Source organism: Rhinolophus sinicus, chromosome 17 (assembly GCF_057876585.1).
Source record: "Rhinolophus sinicus isolate RSI-liver-muscle chromosome 17, RSI-T2T, whole genome shotgun sequence".
NCBI classification, from domain to species: domain Eukaryota; kingdom Metazoa; phylum Chordata; class Mammalia; order Chiroptera; family Rhinolophidae; genus Rhinolophus; species Rhinolophus sinicus.
In genome coordinates, this window is record NC_142517.1 from 162,537,527 (window position 1) to 162,557,187 (window position 19,661).

General features: G+C 34.8%; 1 protein-coding gene and 1 pseudogene across 1 annotated transcript in view; both read right to left on the reverse strand.

The window, feature by feature from the left end:
- The window catches only part of OLA1 (Obg like ATPase 1), a 143,947-nt gene that overhangs the window by 70,732 nt on the left and 53,554 nt on the right, over positions 1-19,661 (reverse strand). The gene's annotated exons all lie outside the window — the stretch shown is intronic.
- LOC109445231 (tRNA (adenine(58)-N(1))-methyltransferase non-catalytic subunit TRM6 pseudogene) lies at positions 16,124-17,443 on the reverse strand (annotated as a pseudogene).

Genomic DNA, 19,661 nt, shown 5'->3' on the forward strand with positions numbered 1-19,661 from the left:
AGTTCTGGAAGTCCTCTTTTGTGAGTGTCTAGTTGCGCCGTCGTGGCTGCCTCGATGTCCAGAATGGATTCAAAACATCTTCCTTTCATGGTCATTTTCACTTGGGGGAAGAGACAGAAGTCACACAGTGCCAGATCTGGTGAATTAGGTGGATGAGGACACACTGTAATATTTTTGACAGAAATTGCCATACCAGAAGTGAGGTGTGAAACGGAGCGTCATCATGATGAAGGATGAAATAAAGACATTCACGAAAGAGGAGTCCCAGAACTGCTTCAGAAAGTGGCAAAAACAATGGGATAAGTGTGTTTGAAGCAATGGGGAGCATTTTGAGGGCGATTAACGGCAATGTTTTTAAGTGCAATAAATTTTTCAAATTTAAACATTCACCATATTTTTTTATCACACTTCATATATTCTGATCCAGAGTCCTGCCAAAATCACTGAAAAGGTTAGAGGCCACATTTCTATACTAGTAAAAGTTCAATTCTTCAATACAATATTAGAAAACAAGGATACCCTGCTCAAAAATATCTTTATCTTTGCAAATTTCTGATCCATTCTTCAAAGCAAAGTCCTATTCTGTGTCAGAATAATAATTCCCAATTTCCTTATAATTCTATAGCTCATTAATTTTTAAAGAGAAAGAAGAGACCTAAACTTGCATTGCCAATTCACTTAACATCCATAGCTTTATTCACAAACACTGAAAATGCCAGTTCCTATTTACTTTCCATAAATGACGTGACAAAAATTCTTTACTTGTATGGGGGGAAGAGTGGTTTAAAGAGGGAGTTTAAGCTGTTTATTCCATACTCCAAGTGCTCTGATTTAGAAGTATAGTTTAAGCCCAGGTTTACAGATGAACTTTAAAACTCTAGTCTTAATCTAAATAAAGCCCCTTCTCATCTTGACAATAAAAGGGATTTGAGCAAAAACAGAATCTAATTCATAGCTGGAACTCAGCTTGTATAATTTTTTTCATCTTTATATTAAATAAAATGTGCAGTTTTAACTATACTTCCCTTAAGCTAGAAAGGAGGAAAGCATCTCAATTTATTATATTTACTTCAAAAATCAATTTTCTTTCTTAAAAATATCAGGGAACAAGGCGAATTTTGGAACACAGAAAATAACTAATAAATCATTCTGCTAACAAAATTCTGCTAAAAAGGATGTAGGTTTAAGTCTCTAAGCTTTCAGAGTTCGAAGAAAATGAAAAGGGTTGTATCAATTAAATTTTAATTACGTTAAGTGGATGTATTTATAGACCTCTGGAAAAATAAAATATTTTGTAAACATATAAAAATGGAAATAATTGGTCTAGTAATGTAAACTGTTAATTATTTGATGCAATACCATAAACGGAATAGCGTAAGTAGACTTGCTGGGTTGTACTTATTTACAAGAACAAATCAATCAAAAGTAGCCTTTAAAGTCTTTATTTAACCTTCATTTTCCAGGGAAAACCTATTATTTGAGATATAGCAAAAGCCCAAAAATAATTCAGTCTATGCCACAGGCTGTTTAATGCTGGAATAAAAAATAGAACTATGGGTCGCCTAAAGAATTTGCTTTTGCTTTGCTTCTCTTCCAGAGCTTTCCCCGCCTCCTCTCTCATATAGGAAAAGGCTCCAAAACTAAATCCTGGCCAAGAGGAAACCTACCATCCCTCTGACATATTCAAAAATTGATCAAGGTTTTCAGAAAGGTTAGTAAAATAAAATGCACATGTGGCTCACTTTGAGGGACCAAGCTAAAAGAAATTATAAATAATTCATGCAGGACATTTACACAAAGTAGTTAACTTACGTGGAAGCAATCAAGCAATGCTAGAAGTAAAAAATCCTTCCCAATCTTGAGAGGTATAGGTATCTAGTATAAGAGAGAATAATAAAGTGGACCGGCCAGGTTCTGAGAAAACTTAAAAATATTTGCTTATTATTTTCTCTTAACTTTAAGACTTCATGTAAATTAAAAATAATATGCTTTTAAGCAGTGACTCAAAAACAAAACATTAAGTAGGAAGGATGAGATGAACAAAGAATGCAAACATAAAGACATAAAAACATTAAAATGGAGCTTGTATTAGTGTAGCAGCAAGCAAAAACAAAATCTTTTGGTTATTACTGACACCACCTAACAGATTAGAAGCAACACATTACAATATTATACAATATACTTCTTTTAAATATATAGAATACCAGAAAACTCTTCCTATCATTACTGGTTGTATTTATATTTAGATAATTAGACATCACCATGAAGGAATCCTTAAAGTCGCTGAAAAGTTACAAATAATAACCCAGAGTCAACACCTGTACTTAGTTATATTCAACTGCTCAAGGGTTTCACATTTTCAGCTGCTGCAACATAGCAACTCCTTCCAAAGAAGTGCGCAGAAAGGAAGCACCTTAATGAGAACTAGCATTCATCTCAACAAGATTTTCATTTCTTATTCTACATAATAGATAACCTAAATGCATAAAAGGCAGTTTTAATCAATGATATTTCGAATATTTATTGAGATTCTGCTCTATTTCTAATGCTGAACGAGCTGCTTTGGCTGTATTTAACCTTCCCAATAAACCATCTCACTAACTTCCTAACTTCTAAAACATCACTCAGCCTTCTACCAGTAGGAACAGCCCTCTGTAAACTGGCTTTGTCCCACCCTCACTCTCCACAAATCCTCAAGTCAAACTCTTCATATCCACCAAGACCTGAAAGTTCTTCATATTCAATTTTCACTATATTTTTGCCCATTCCCTTCTTCGGGCCTCAATGACACATATCCTTACAAATTACATCCATCCCTAAAATGTATAGTTTAATTTCCCCTCGTCTACAAGGCAAGTCTGGAGGAGTCTAGGTCTAAGAGATCTCTACTATTCCTGAGTCATAAGAGGAGTTGTAGAGACTTGTTTGAAATAAAGTACAGTAAAATTGATGGTTTAATATATTACACCAAATATGGCTCCTGGGAAAATTCATTTACGTATCTTTTTAAGAAGTAATGTGAAAAAAATGCAGAGAGAAAAATTAATTAGAATTTTATCTTTATTACCAGTACTGTAAGCAATAAATAATGGAGTCATGTCAACTCTATGCTATTAAAGAAATAAACAGCCAATCAGAGCTTTACTTTTTCTAACGTTGGTGCCCATTAATATCCTATCTTTTAATCAAACTCACCCACTCTCAATGCTTTCATTTTATGTTTTCAATGCTGTTCTTCATCCTGCATGGAATATTCTTCCTCCCCACTTCTGCCTTTCAAAAAAAGTTTGTCACTGAAATGGTATCTTCAGGATGATGCCTTCTCTAACCATACCCTCTATCTGAACTGTTAACAACAATCTGCCCATTTTATTCATATGACCTGTAGCATAAACATCTAACATTAGAATATGTGATTCTATATACTAAGTTCAGGGATTCTGTCTTAAATGCCTTTCTAATTCCCTCCAGTGCCTTGATCAGAGCTAATACACAATAAGGTATAAGATGAAATGAAGAATAAAGGAATCGATGTATGAATGAATGTCTCAAGCACTTAGCACAGAAGGAAAAACTGTTAGAGGAGAACTATGCACTCCAGATGAAACCAGACGTGCAGCACAATAAGATATTTCAAAGAAACCAGAGCATGGCAAACTGCGATAATAGACGTGAGACGTTTCTTGTGTTTCATCTCTTCGCCTGTGAATTGCTTGACTATTAGTGACGAATATTCACACTGATTTTCTAAAAACTTCCTGGGCGTGTCACACTGGATTATGTATTATGGTACAATTTAAAAAATTATAAATCAAATTAAAAAGAGGGAAAACATACCTATCTACCATAACTAAGACCAATAAATTTAGCCATACAAGAGGGAGAAGGAATTGATAGCATGAATCACAATTAAGAAGAGAAGGCCTGAATACAGATGAAGACTTTCTGAGGCAGATATCAGCAAAGGGAAGCAGAGAGTCAAGAGAACTATTCTAGGCAGGATGGAAGCGTAAGTATAACAAGTGATTAAGGGCATGGAGTCTGGAATCAGATTATTTGGGTTCAAATTTGGACTATTTGATTCATTAGTTGTGTGATTATTGAATTTCTCCATGGCTTAGTTTCCTTGTCTGTGAATTGTAGACCATAACACCTACCACATAAGATTGTTCTGAAGATTAAAAGTGATAATATATGTAAAGATCTTAGAATGGTGCCTGGCACATAGTAAGCACTCAAAATATGTTAGTTATACTAATAAATGAAAACCTAAAGACAATGTATATATACCAGGGTTTCTCTTCCTTGGCCCTATTAACATTTTGGGCCAGATAATTCTTTGTTGTGGGGCACTGCCCTGTGCATCGCAGGATGTCTGACAGCGCCACTGGCCTCTACAACCTAGATGTCAGTGACACACACACACACACACACACACGGGCACACATGCCAGCTGTGAAGACTCCAAAAAAGACTCAAAAAAGACTCCAGACTTTGCTAAGCCACAGTTGAGAACCACTGGCGTACAACTAAAGACAAAGGTAGCAAAAGATGTTACCATAGGTTCAAATGTGCAGATGTCAACTGAGCGGAAGGTTCTAATGCTGAACTGAGGAGTTAAAACGTACTCTTTCAGACTATAAAATGCCTATGTAGATTTTCAGAGAAGCACTCTTGATTTTGCTGTTGCTCACTTATTTACTCACACTCTTCTGAATGATTCTATGAGTTATGTACAAGATCTAATAGCTCGGAGAGAGACTGACGGTCACAAACAAAACAGTTGATTGTTGGGTACTAGCGATAGAAATAACAGGAAAAAGGTCAAATCTGAAAAAAAAATTAAAGAAAATTTTACAAAGATTTCTTTGGTCTAGTGAGTAGGAAGAATGGTATCAAACTGAAAAGAAATGAAATGTGGCAAGTCACATAATTGGAGGTGCAAAATAGCTAGTTAAAGATACACATTTTAGAGACATTTAACAAATGTTTACTGAATGTTAATTACAAAGATAGTTGTGCTAGGAGCTGGAAGGAGAATTTCAGAGGTGAGAAAAAGCCGAGGAAGATTAGTTTCTGCCTTCAAAAATGTTTATGGTCTAATAGGGGAGACAGCTCAGCACATCATAATACAAGAAAGTAAATCCAGGATGAATGACAGCAGGGAGAGCATCAGTATTCCATACAAGGTGAAGGAAAGACAGCCTCAAGGTTTCAAACTGGAACATTGGTGTTATATAGATGCCATTTACAATTTAGATTAAGATTCATGTACAGGTTTTAATGGAAGTATAAATTATTTTTAATCCCATATTTGAGTGCATTGATGCTGTGATAAGAGATAATATTGTCTCTCTAGAGTCTGAAACTTGTGTTTATATGCTTGGAAAATGTAAACATGTGACAGTCAAGTAAATGGCTGGCTATTAATTTTTTAAATATTTTACAGCTTTATCCATAATATCAATGGATTATGATTTTTTACCTAGTTTTTCTAAGATATTGGCGGGGGGGAGGTGCGGTAGAAGAAATGGAAAAGGGGAAATTCACCAAGAATATCTGGTGTTTGAATAGGAAATGATGGTTTGACTAAATCCATATTACACAATAGCAACAGCATTCTTGGGTCCAAATCAAAAGTACTGTGCAGGTAGATGTCCTAAAACCAGATAACATACCTCACAAAATAATTACACTCTGAAATACAATATCCACAGTTATAAAAAGAGAGCAGAAACATGGAAGCAAGGGTAAGACCTAGAGCGATGAAGGAAAGGCAAATAACCACACCTTTGGGAGCAGACTGTGTAAGGCAGGTCACTGCATTCCCAGCAGTCTTCCAATCCAATCCACTCTGTTTGGCTCAACAAAAGGTACCAGCTACCTAAGGACTCTTAGACTCCTGCTGCTATCCTACAGTCCTCAGGATCTTGTCATCACCATCAATAGTTAAGCCAGAGCAAACAATCACCACCAGGTGGTGCCAAATCAAAGCCAGTCCCGGAATGGACTTGGCGAGGCCAGTACCTAGTCACACCCCGGACCCCCCGCTGCAGCCAGCTGTGCAGGTCACCATCACTTAATTCATCTAGCAATAAAGTGACCTCATATGCTATGCAGCTGAAACCTTTGGACCCATGTAGCATATTACAGCAGAGGAGGGGAGGTTACTGTAATACCTTCTTGAGGAGGTTGACATCTTGGGCTACTCACAGAAAAATACATTTTAAAAAAAAATTTTTTTTTTTTTTACTTTATGCCATATTTTATAAATGCAAACTCAGATAAAGTTTTAAAAGTAATCAGGAAATCATAAATAAGAATGCAGTGTACAAAAAGTTCTGATTAATCAAGACTAGATAGTTAAATATGAACACAATGCTGCTAGGCTTTCCCACATGGCTCTATTAATGAACCAAGATCTTCAAGAGTGAAAGGATATAATATCAATGATCCCCCTGAAGAAAGTTAAATAATCCTATAGCTCTTTTGTCTTTGGAGCATGAAACATGAAGGCTGTAGTAATAAAGACAAGTCTTCACACCCCTTCTCCGATGTAAAAAAAAATATGGTAGTTTCTCTAAATTTCTTTAAGAATCACCTCAAATTTTCCAGTAAAAGACTTCATAGCAAACTTATTCCCTCCATCTCCATCCCATCCCCACCGCAGCAGATTTATATGTTATACCTGTCAAGATCTGATGACTGTATGTTATGTATTCATCTGAACAGAACCACTACACTTAGTTACAGGCTATCATCAACCAATTCATTCTCTTGCTAAAATCAAGTCATCCAATTACTCCTTGACTAATCAAGGCTGTTTTGGCTTTTTCTTTTTTCAAAAGGTACTCAACAGCATAAACAGTTCACTTACAAGAAATGGAAAGGGGCTAATCAGCAGAATTATTGTTTTGCTGCTACAATTTGCAGTATTTAAATTTAGTTGCTGATTGGACTGAAAGTTTTGTGATATAGCATATGAAACTAGTTTAATACAACTGTGAAGCTGTATAGCTGTATTGTCTTGCTATATTGGTCTACTTTGTAGGCTAGACAATTAACTACTTTCTTTAAAATAAAGATATGTTAAAAATAAGTTTCCATATACTTTCCCATATACATTGGTTTTATTATGCAAAGGCAACAAGCTATTAATTCCTGGGCATTATTTTTAAAGTCAAGAACTATGTGCACACATACATATGTGTGTTTGTTACAAGCATATAAAAACTACAATTGCTTGGGTTTTCAATCTACATTTATTTTAGCTTCTAAGCAACAATAAACTAAAGAAACATTAATTATTTGATTATAATTTAAGAAAACAAAGATTATCTAAAATGAGTACATGCTTTAAATAAAAACATGTTAGCCCCTCGGATAATAAATAAAACAGTGGACACTACATTTCTAAAATGGGGAGTAATTCAATTACAAAAATAATTCTGGGTACACACAAACTGTAAAATAAAATTATTATCCATCAATATTGTTACTCTTATCTATATAAAATTTGAGAATTTTAACAGAATGACTCAAGACTGAAATCTAAACACCAAACTAAAACCTTGAATTTTATTTATTCACTAAAAAATAAGAAAAGATTTATGTTAAAATCTTGATTGAAAATTTTGAAGAGATATGAGACTCAGTCTTGTTAAATATGGAAATACATTAACAAAAATGACAGATTTTATTTTACAGGAGGAAGACTTACTTTTATATTAAAATGAAGTTTGGCTTTTTTAAAACCTTAAAATAAAACCAAATTCTTTATACATTAAAATAATGCTGTGCACTAACCATCAACAAGAACTTTTATATAGAAAGGAAAACAACACACATATAAATAGGATTAAAACAATTTCTGAATCTTTTACATATATGTACATACTATACATAAGTAATACTGTATAGGCATAGGCATATATTTTGCATGCTAAGACCCACCTAGAAATGAAAATCTACACAGAATTGTAAAATTATACTTCTATCAAATGTCTGATAGGACCATTTGACAAATACATACACATTTCAGAGAAGTCTTAATTTCACAAATGCATTGATGTAAATGCTAGTACATTTCAAACCAAGCATGCTTAATTTCCAAACACTTAAATAATTTTTTTAAAAGATTCAATCTGGTTATCTATGCTGAAATTTAAGGAAGCAAATACATTAAAAACTAAAATACATTTCAACAACAGAGAACTAATATTCTTTAAAGATTAATATTGCTCAGAGTAGGCACACCTGCCAATATATTAAAATAAGTAAAATCAACTATAAAAGTGAATAAATCAAATGCCATGGTAGACTTGACTTCTCGAGACAGCATTTTCAGCCGTCTTTTGTGGCTTTGTTTGGCGCCATAGTCCTTTAAGTTTTGTCTTCATAAAGCCCTAACTAGTTGTAATCATTTGCAGCCTAATTGTGGACATTTATCTGCTTTTCTTATGCATAGAACATAGCTATTAAAGCTGAATGGTGATGGTGTGAAGTATAGGTTAAATTGGGTGAAATTAAAGCAAATTACTCCGGGATGTGGAAATCTGAAAATAGAAACCACCAATGATTTGCAACCCTCTTGATGATCAGCTTCACAGAACCTAAACGAAAGAAAACTTACATATTTTAAAGTTAACTAGGTTTTTAAAAAAAATAATATGTATAAATGTATTTTTAACTACATGCACTTCTTAGTAATGGTGGAAAGATTATTTGTTTAACTCAGCTGCAATGTTAAAAAGAGCTCTCAGGTTTCTATTTTAAAAGTACAGTTCATTTCTTAAATGAGATTTCCTTTCCTTCACATACTTTTTTACCTATAAGAATTCACCCAACTATACCAAACACAATAGTACACACATCATATATTATTTTGCTAGCTAAGTTTTAAACCTACATAAAAATATTAATAATACTGAAGATGACATAACACTGAAGTTATAGTAATAAAAGCAAATTAAAAATGTAAACATAAAGGTATTATATCTATAGGTTTATTTATATATGTCATATATAAATCCGCAGGTGTGACGATCATACAAAGGCCTAGCAATAAATGTGTAACATTAAAATGCATACAACAATTTTATTTAAAATCTTACTGCTTGGTCCACAGATTTGGATAAAGATAATAAAAACATCCATTTGCACCTTGCATATTCTCTTAGGCAATCATACATAATACAAGAAATTTGCTAGACCACAATTTAGACCAGCTTACTCTAAACTAGACCAGCTTACTACTCTAAACTAAAGCTGGAAAAAATATTCCTACTAATGAAACTGACATCCTTCTTTTCTTGACTGCAATGTAGAAAGCATATTTCAGCATCTGAGGAGAGATGAAATTATAATATATATGACCCACGCCTTCAAGGAGCTTACAGTCTAGTTGGAGAAATAAGACAAGCATATGTAATTAAATTATAGATACATGAAATAATACCTACAAAAGAGAGCTCCTGGTCTCAAAGGTAGGAAAAAGAAAACACAAAGGGGATAAAGGAATAGGATCACAGAGGATATGGACCTTACAGGATAAAATTTAGTTAGAGAGGTACAGCAAAAACAAGAGTAAAATGACTACGGTACATTCAAAGCACAAAGAGCAAATCCATCTGAGAACATTTAGAACAGATAAGAGCAATGTAAAGCACACTAATGCTTGACAATGAAAAACCTGGAGTACTAGGCAGAAAATGGAATTCCCAAGGAAGGCATGAACATTTTACAAAAGTTAGTAAAATTAGTAACATCATCAAATGCAACGACTGATAAGCAGTGATACATCCAATTTCTCAGTGGCTATTATCACCAGTAAAAGAGATATGCCAAGGGGTGGTTCTCTAGAATATTAGCAAAATCCCTAGATTCTAGGTGTTCCCCTTTTCTTGCCCCATACCAGGCTATGAAAGTACTGCTTCTTATTTAATAACTGAATCCTTATGTATTCATTATCTTTGCATTTTAGAGTTAGCATAGTACAAAACGTTAATATTCACTGTAATATTCAGTTATTGGTAGATTTTTATTTGCATACATGTTAAAACCATAGCAACAATATATATTTCTAAATAATACTGCAATGTTAATAAAACTTAACTAGGAAATTTACCAAAATGCACACAATTATTTTCTGCTTTGTGAAAAATAGGCCTTTTTTTCCTCCATGATATGGGAACTGAAGGCTTGCACATAGTCCCTACAGGACATAAGAATGGTTGAGAACCACTACTCTTGAAGGAAGAAACTGGAGGAAGGAGAGAATAGAATAGTGATTCTCAAAAATCTCCCAGGCTGCAAAAGATTGCCAGGCCTCTCCTTGATTTTGGATCAATAGGGTACTACTTAGAATTCTGCATTTTAAACAAAACATCCGACACAGGTGGTCCCAGGGTCACTCACTGATCAGTAGGAAAAAAAAGCCCCAGTAAGAACATATCACTAAAGTTAGTTATAACGCATAAGAGCCTGAAGTGGGAGTAGAAATAGAAAGAAGTAGGAAAAGAAGTATTTCCAGAAAAGACTAACAGAAGTTGATGACAGATTACAGAATAAGATAAAGTAAATCATTATTATCTCTAAACAAAAGTATGGGTGCCTACTTAGAAAGCTGATCAAAAATTTAAATCTAGATATCAGAAGACTTTTAACCTAGGAAATAAAGATTTTCATTTGGTGAAAGGAAATCCTTTATTTAACCAAATAAACAAACACTGTTTAAAAATAAACAGAACAAAAGAAAACTTTTAGAACATGGTATTTAATAAAGTTTTGGACTTATACTGCGTAGACATGCTTTTTATTCATGTAGACACGCTTAAAATTTGCAGTGATCAATACAGAGCACTATGAGACTCTAAATACCATTTTGCTTTACACGTATTTGGTAATCCCACAAAGTAGTAGATCAGTTTCATTTTCATGAACGATAAAATTCACCACGTATTTAATGAAGAGGCAACATTTTTATTACAACTCTACTAATGAAATTTCATCAGAATTATACTGCTTCAACTCATAATAATGGGATGTTTTAAACCAGTATTACGAGGTATTACCATGAAAAGATGATACTTCTCAGTCAAAACTCAAAGTAAATTAGTTCCTTAAAATTCAACAGGCATTTTCTCTCCTCTCCAAATTAACAGAATTGCAAATAACAATGTTCAAGTTTGACACTGGAATGTACACATTTGTTGTCAATTCCCCAACATACATTTAATACCCTCTTCAATCCCCTCCTTCCCATTACTTCTTAGGGGTTTAAGTAGTTTCAGGTTAGATGATTCCATCTGCCCACAGTGACTGTTCAAAGATCAAGCAGGTAACCTAAGCAGGTCCAAGTGTATTAAATCTCAAAACTTTTTATTGGAAAGCTAGGCAAAAGTCACTCTTTTTTTTCTGATGGATGTGAACTAAAAACCACATGGCTAGTGAGATGCTGGAAGCCGTCTTAGGACCAAGAGAGTAATCAGCCTTCGGATAAAGTTGGTCAAGGCAGAGGGTAGAGATAGAAAAAAATTAAGTCCTTCAGGACAGTTCTGAACCAGTGAATCAAGTAGTACCTGAAACTGTATTTTATCTGCTCAACAGTGCAAGCTGATAGATTATTTTTAAGCCATTTCGAAATGGAATTCTCTTGGGAACTGGAAACATCACAACTCAGACATTATGCTTCCTACCATAAGTAAAACATTGCAATAATAAGGATCTATTACCACATATTTTAAAATGAATGCATCCAATCGGTGTAAGGTACCATGAAAAGGGTATGTTCAGGCCAACATTCCTGGCTTCAGAAATTATGAGTTCTGCCATTCACTTGCCTAAGGTCACGTAGCTACCACTAATCTTTCTGACTCCTAGTTTCTTCATCTCCAAACAGAGATATGAAGTAGTACTGAAATAAAAACAACTGTGTAGCAAACTCTCTGATACAAAGAAGGAACAGAACAAGTGTTGCTGCTATCCCCTTTTCTGGAGGCTCCATGCCAAGGAAATTCTTGTTCCTTTTCATCTAAACAAAGTCTATTCAGTTCAAGTTTTATTTCTTCCTTAAACATAAATGATTCATTTAAATGTTTAAGCTCTTATCAATCATATGCAAGAGTACAACCTATGAAAGAAATTGGATTAGTCTATCAAATAATTTCAGTAACAGAGAAAAGAAGAAATGTACTTTATAAGATACTGAGAACGTCTTTCCTCTTTTCATTGTCTAGCAACTTATTTATCACTCATAACTCAAATGTCACTTCCTAATACTTATCAGAAGATAATATCCAGAAGTTTTTTTTATGTATCTGATGAACATTTTACTTTTGACTCAACTTCGGGAATTTCAATTCACAAACTAAAAATAAGCCAGGGTAACTTACAAGTGGCACCTCAATTTGCCTCCCATGGAGGAGAAAGACGAAATAACAACGCCTCTGAGAAGCAGTTTCCTAGGAAGACAGCTACCACTCTATCCATTATGAACTTGCCGACACAACAGAGGACTAGGGAGCTCTGACAGGAACCCAACTGTGGAAGTGGCCGTTCCAGTTCACATACTCAATCTGAACATGAAGTAGGAAATCTCAAAAAAAAAAAAAGAATAGTTTACTTAATGGGGTTCTGGTCCCCAAGAGGAAAGTTGTTTTTATTGCTATCATTGCAGAGAGCAACAGCAGTTCTTTATCATTTTGCTAAGTATCTCCATCTCTACAATTTTAAATATCTGTAAATTCTGTTCTGTAATAACACACCTACTACAAAATTTCTATTAGTGATAATCATCAGTACTATCTTTTAAAAAATGGGGTACAAAGATGTGGTACAATACACTTGTACTGTTTATCTACCTACTACTTCAATTTATGGCCCCAAATTATCCTGCTAAAAGAGATTATTAATTTGGACCTTTTTTAAGAGAAAGATACTTTAAAGTTCTCTTCCCTTTTTCTATCGTGAATATTTAGTGAGGAATTCACTTAACATGTCTTCTTTTAATACTGTGCTAATAATTGCTATGCAAGATAAAGATTAACTCACATTAAAAAGTAGCGAAGATCATGTCTTAAAGAATCTTGAGTTAATTTTTTTAAAAAGGGAAAAAGTTCAGAAGTCAATACAGTATTTATCCTATGCTCAACAAAAATTTCCCCCATGAGTAAATATAAACGAGTTGCAATTTAGTCACCAACACACTGACTAAATCTTTTACATCTTCTTCACCCTCAAAGGCTCCAGCACAAGTGAAAGCACTCCAGCACAAGTGAAGTCAGAATCTTTACAAATGTAATCCTTATAACTACCGATTCTTCATTTAACAAAACTTTATTATATAATACTCAGGGTATGATGCTAATATATTAGTACTAAGGTTAAAATACTACATAATAATGAATTCGAGACTATGATTATATTTTGGTAATAAGTTGAATTTAACTATAAATCTTAACACGTTGCGTACGGCGGGGTTTAAATCCCTCGTGAAGATTCTCGTGATCCGTACGCAACGTGTTAAGTACCTTCCTTTTAAGGTTCAAACCTACTGCCTTAATATGCACGCTGTCACTATAAGAACTAAAGTGGCAGTGTACAAATCTGATAAGAAATTGTATTCCAGTTTTGGTGTGCCACAGAGTTATTAAGTAGTATATAGAAATTCCACTCAATGGCTTCTATTTTCAATAATGGCATAGTAAGATCCCACTGGAAAATTATCACTCCCTACTCTAATGGGAAAATACACTCCAGAACAAGAACAAGACACTAAGAGCAGCTACCAAAAGGCACTGGAGAACAAAGACAGACAGACTGGTTAAGAATACATGCTTAAAAGAGGGGAGTTATATGAAGTGAATTCCTCTTTTCAAGACTTTCAGCCTGGGACCAAGAGCAGGCCATACAAGAAGTAGATAAACTGTCTGGACTGGGGAATCAGAAAACTAAAGCCAGGCAAACTATGGCAATGAAAGAGAGCAAAGGGATAGAAAAGAGGAAGGAAAAATAGAGGGAATCACCAAATTTAGTACACATACCTCTCTGACTGATAACAGAACCACGCATGGGTAGGGCAGACTCAAAGCAGACTAAAGACAAACTATCTGAAGTGAGACTAGATCTGCCAACTAAGAAACGGAGCTTGCAGTTCAAGTCTGATTGCCTACTAATAATACAAAAGAAACAACACAGAGAAAAACAACGGAATCCAGAATCACAACTTACACATTCATAATGTCCAGGATATGATCCAAAGTTAACCTGAGGAAAATCAAACATATTGTTAAGACAAAAGAAAACAAGTGAGACTGAACTTGACATGACCCAGATGTTGGAAGTAGCTGAGGAAAAATTTAAGTGTCTATTAAAACTATCTTCAATAACTAAAAACAAATTACGCACACAATGGACAAAAAGATAAGCATTCTGAATCAGCAGAGAAAAAGAAAAATTTTTTTTATAAAAACAAGGAAAGAAAAGAAAATTTAGAACTGGTAAACACACCACCTTTAAAAGAAAAAAAGCTGTATGGATATAAGAGCCAAATTGAGATGTCTCAGGAAAGAGTACATTAAGTTTTAGATAAATCAATACAAACTAGTCTGAACAACACAGAAAAATAAGACTAAACAAAAATGAACACTCTCAGGGACCTATTACACAATATAAAATGGTCCAATATGCATGTAATTGGAATCCTGGGAGGAGAGGGGAAAGAGTTGGGGCAGAAAAATATTTGAAGGATTAATGAATAAAACTGCACCCTAATAAAAGACAAAATTTTACAGAATGAAGAAGCTCAATGATCACCAAGGGTAATAAACTCAAAGAACTCTATGCAGAGATACACTCAACGGCAATAGAAGAGGTAATACAAATGTCCAAAGTAAAAAGTGAACCTTGAAAGCAAAAAAAGGAAAATGTTTCAGTGAATGACTAACTTCTCATCAGAAACTGAGAAGACCAGAACAGAGTGCAACATTTTTTTTTCACCGTAGGAAACACTTTTATTCTCTAAAAGCAATTAAGAAAAAGGAATCAAAACTGTACTTGTTGGTAATCACACTGACCACTACCAGAATAGTACACACTATTAGGAAAAAGCAATTTTTTTTTCTGAGATGCTCCTTGCTGGGTGATCTGCATCTATTCTGTAACAACGCGACAACACACATGATGAGCGTGTTTAGTGAGCAAGACTGACTCAAATGGATAAGAGCCTTGGCTCCCTCTAAACACTTCTCCTGGCTGTAGCAAATGACCAAACAATTTTATTTTTTCAGTGCTTAGCAACGCTAACCACCTAATCATGCCAGAGCTTAACAAACCAGCATTAATAATCACCAGAAAAAGGCACTTTAAAATCCATTTGACAAGGAGTGACACTAATGCAATGAGAACCGGCCTAAGCCGTGCACTAAACTTTATCATAGTTCATGGAGATAGTGCATTCTGTCTCCATGTGCATGTGTGAGTATAAATATGTATGTGTGTGTATATATACCAACGTCCATATACAGCAGGTCCTCGAATGAGATCGTTTTGTTTAATGTCGTTTCATCATAATGTTGATGAGATGCCATAGGAATTTAACTCTTGTTTATATGAACTAGCCTATGGTAAAATTGGTTTTGTTATGTCATTTTTGTTTAAAGTCACAGAACCTTAATGACAACATTAAGTGAGGACTTACTGTACACATATATGTGTATATATATCTACCTATCTCCGTAAGACTCTGGTGAGGGAAAAAACCATGTTTCCTTTAATTTGATAGTACACAAAAAATTCTAGTCACATTATTTGGAACAAAGAGAGAGGAGATTGGTAAATTAATGCAAAAAAGTACCCTACTACACCTTTCTATTGACAAAAGCGGTACAATAAATACTCAAAACTTTCCTAGGAGGTCAACTATTAAAATAATAAAATCTAGCATTTTAAAAAAGTTTATTCCACTGCAGAGAATGGGGTAGATATTTTGGTACTGTAAATCTTATACATCTATACTACTCAGGTTGAAGAGGTGGAAAGAACAGAGGAAATTTCTTCCACAAATTCCTTCCTCTCAGTACCAAGTTTTAGCTATATTGTGTCATTCCATTAACATAGAAACAAACTCTGGTATAAATATATTTTTAGGATGTTTAAATTCTCAAGCTATTTGCAAAGAGTACTAAAAGTACTTAAAGGATTTTTGTAAAATAAACAGAATTGGCCATTTACCAGTCCACAGCACACTCCAGGTTTGGGTATTTTGGCTCAAGATTTTGACAGACCAAACTCATCTGGTCAGAGGTGAACAAAAAGGCTTACTTGTCTTTCCCTTGTGTCCCAACAGGTGTATAGACACAGTCTTATTCTTAGGATAAGAAAAAACAATTAGTAATGACATTTAGTTTAATTACTAACTGTGTAATGCCTGAGACCAAAAATCAAAGCAACTTTTGAAAAGTTAAGAGTTAGACTCTGGGCATTTCCATTTTTCAGCTACTGGCTCTTTCTTCAGTCTTGTGTAATTCTAAAGTGCTGAAGTTGGAGTTGAGGCTAGGGTCTTCTTTAAGGTTGCCCATGGTAACGGTGAAGCCTTCGAGAAGGTGCCCCCCATCTCCGTTCATCAGTAATTGGGGATGACTTCGATCTGGCAAAGCCTGGTAATTTCTGAGCCAGGTCTCATACACCCTGAGGTTGATGACCCCTCCTCTTTCCCGCAGTTTTGCGTAGCATTCCAACAGAGGCTCTTTATACTGACAATAGACCACAATGGCTCTGAAGGGGCCAAGAAGTCCAGCAAAGACAACAGCAGTGGAATGGGATGAAAACGATTAACTACAATTAAACCACCTGCATTTCTCTCACTCAGCAAAGCAGCAGCCTCTAAATGTCTTTTCGTTTGCTCTTTTTGTCGCCTCTGCTTTTCCTGAATATAATCCTTTTTGCTTCCTCTCTCTTTAGCCTCCTTATATTCTTGATCTTGAGACAATTTCCATTGTTTCTTGTTCTTTGGGGTGATTGTTCTCTGAGGCCTCTGCCATGCTGTTTTCCTTCTCTTCTTCTGAAGTCCGTTTTTCCTTCAGTGTGCCATTACTTTCTTCAACCAAAGCACTGTCCTTTGGCTCTGAAGAAAACATCTCGGCAGAAAATGTTCCATTTAGAAGACTGTCCACTTTGTCAAGGGGGATTTCATGAAGACCACCGAGGAAAGATTTAAGAAATCCAAAACAGGTTGCTGCTGCCCGAACTGGTCCACCTCCAGGGTACAGCTGAATAATGGAGCGAAAACCTCCCATTCGTTCCATCATTGCACCCAGCACCAGGCCTGCACATATTTCCATTACAATCATTTTATTGCCAGCACGAATATTTCCCAATGTCATATCTGGGCTAGTGTACCATATCTCATGTGGTTCATTTTTCCAGGTTCTCTGGCATGATACATAATTGAAAGGATGCGGGTGGATGGTTTCACAACAGTAACGAGACCTTCATATTTCTTTTTCCTCTTTTTATATATTTATCTTGAGCAAAGTCTGTCTTGCCTTGGAATGTCGTACTATTTTCAATCAACTGCTTAACTATTTCCTCTCCTTTAATGCCCTTGTCCTTTAAAGCTTTTATGTCACCTTAAGTTCCTGAGATCTCCCGTCATCAACTGTATTTTAATTATCAGTGCCCGCTTCTTTTTTCTCTGAAGTAGGCTCTTCCTTCATCTTAGGCTGAAGACTTCCTCCACTGGTCACTTCAAATATGGTTCCATAACTATGGTCAACGACGCTATTCAGGTAGAACCACTATTTTTTTCTCCGCTGGAATTGCTCTGCTTTGAACACATCTTCCCGTTTCAGCACCGCGAAGTCGCCGCCGCAGACGACTTCCCAGGTGGTTCCCTGGGATTCGGAGGCCGTGGGCCCAGCTGCTCTCCTGAGCCCTCCCTGACGCTCAGCGGGTCTTCGTGCTTTTCAGCGTCTTCCTAGCCTCCGGCTCGCCGCCACTTGTCCTCCACTGCCGATGCTGCCAGCCTCACTTCCTACCAACCGAGGGGACTCAGAACCCTCCATCCGGCACCGCCCCCACGAGCTGAATGCCGCCCAGAGTGCAACATTTTTCAAGTCCAGAGAGAAAAACCCAACACCTGTCAACCAAAAATTTTACACGTAGGAAAAGTATTCTTAAAGAATGAAGCTGAAATAAAGATATTTTCAGATGAAAGAAAACTAAGAGATATCATTGCCAACAGCCCTGAACTATATACAATTAATGGTAAAGAAAATTCCTCAAGTCTAAGGGAAGTGGTAATAGATAACCTCAGATTCTTCAGAAAGGAGTGAAAAGCATCAGAAATGACAAATATCTCAGTAAATGCAAAACAGTATTTTTGTTTATTTCTCTCGATTTCTTCGTAATACAAATATACATATAAAGCAAGTTGTTTGTGAGATGTACTAAATGTCACTGAAATGTATACTTCATAATAGTTAACTTTGTTATGTGAATTATATATCAATTTTTAAATTTAGGATATATATATTATACACAACGACGATATCATAAAGGACTGAAAGGGAATATGGGTTTATACACTTACAAGGTTTTTATATTTTACATGAAGTGATATAATATAAAGTATGTAAACTGTAAGAAACAAAGATATCTATACATCAGCTGTAAAGTTAATGGTGTATACTGTAATCACCTAAGCAACCACTAAAAAAAAAGTGAAGAACTCTAGTTAAAAACTAAGATAAATATAAAAATAAAATCCTAAGAAATCTTCAAGTAATAAAAAAAAAATGCAATGAAAGAGAAACAAAACACAGAAGCAACAAGTAGATCCTAAGTATAAGGACACAAATCTAAATCTATCAGTAAGTACGTTAAACTATGTACTTTAAAAGTTGCTGACTATCAAAATTGATAATAGGATAGAACTATATGTTTTGTACAAGTGATATACTTTATATATAAAGACATTCATAGGTTGAAAGTAAATGGATGGAAAACAATAAGCATAAGATAGCTATAGTGGCTATATTAACATCAGATAAAGCTGACTTCAAAAATAGAAAGTATTACCAGAGATAGAGGAATATTTCATAATGAGAAAAATTAATTCATCAGGAAGGCATAATATTCATAAATGTGTATGTTCCTTACAACAGAGCTTCAAAATCTAGGAAGCCAAAATTGAGAGATTTAAGGATGAAATAGACAATTCCATAACCAAGAGTTGGAGATTTTAACACCCTCTCTTAACTAAATTGATAGAACCACACAAAATATGTATATATCAGTAAAGACACAGAAGATAGGAAAAATGCTATCAATCATCTTGACTTAAGTGATATTTATTGAACACTATAACTAATAAAATAACAGAATACACATTCTTTTCAAGAGTACATACATAGTTCAGTGGGTCCAGACTATATACTGGGTCAAAAACCAAGTCCTAATAAATTGAAAAAGACAAATCATACAGAATATGACCTCTGACCACAAAGGAATTAAATTAGAAATCAGTAACAGTAAGAATACTAGGTAAAGCCCAAACATTTAGAAACACACATACTTCTTAAGAATTAATAGGTCAAAGAAGAAATCATAATACTTTTAAATTATAATAAAAATACAACATTTCAAAATATGTGGGATGCAGC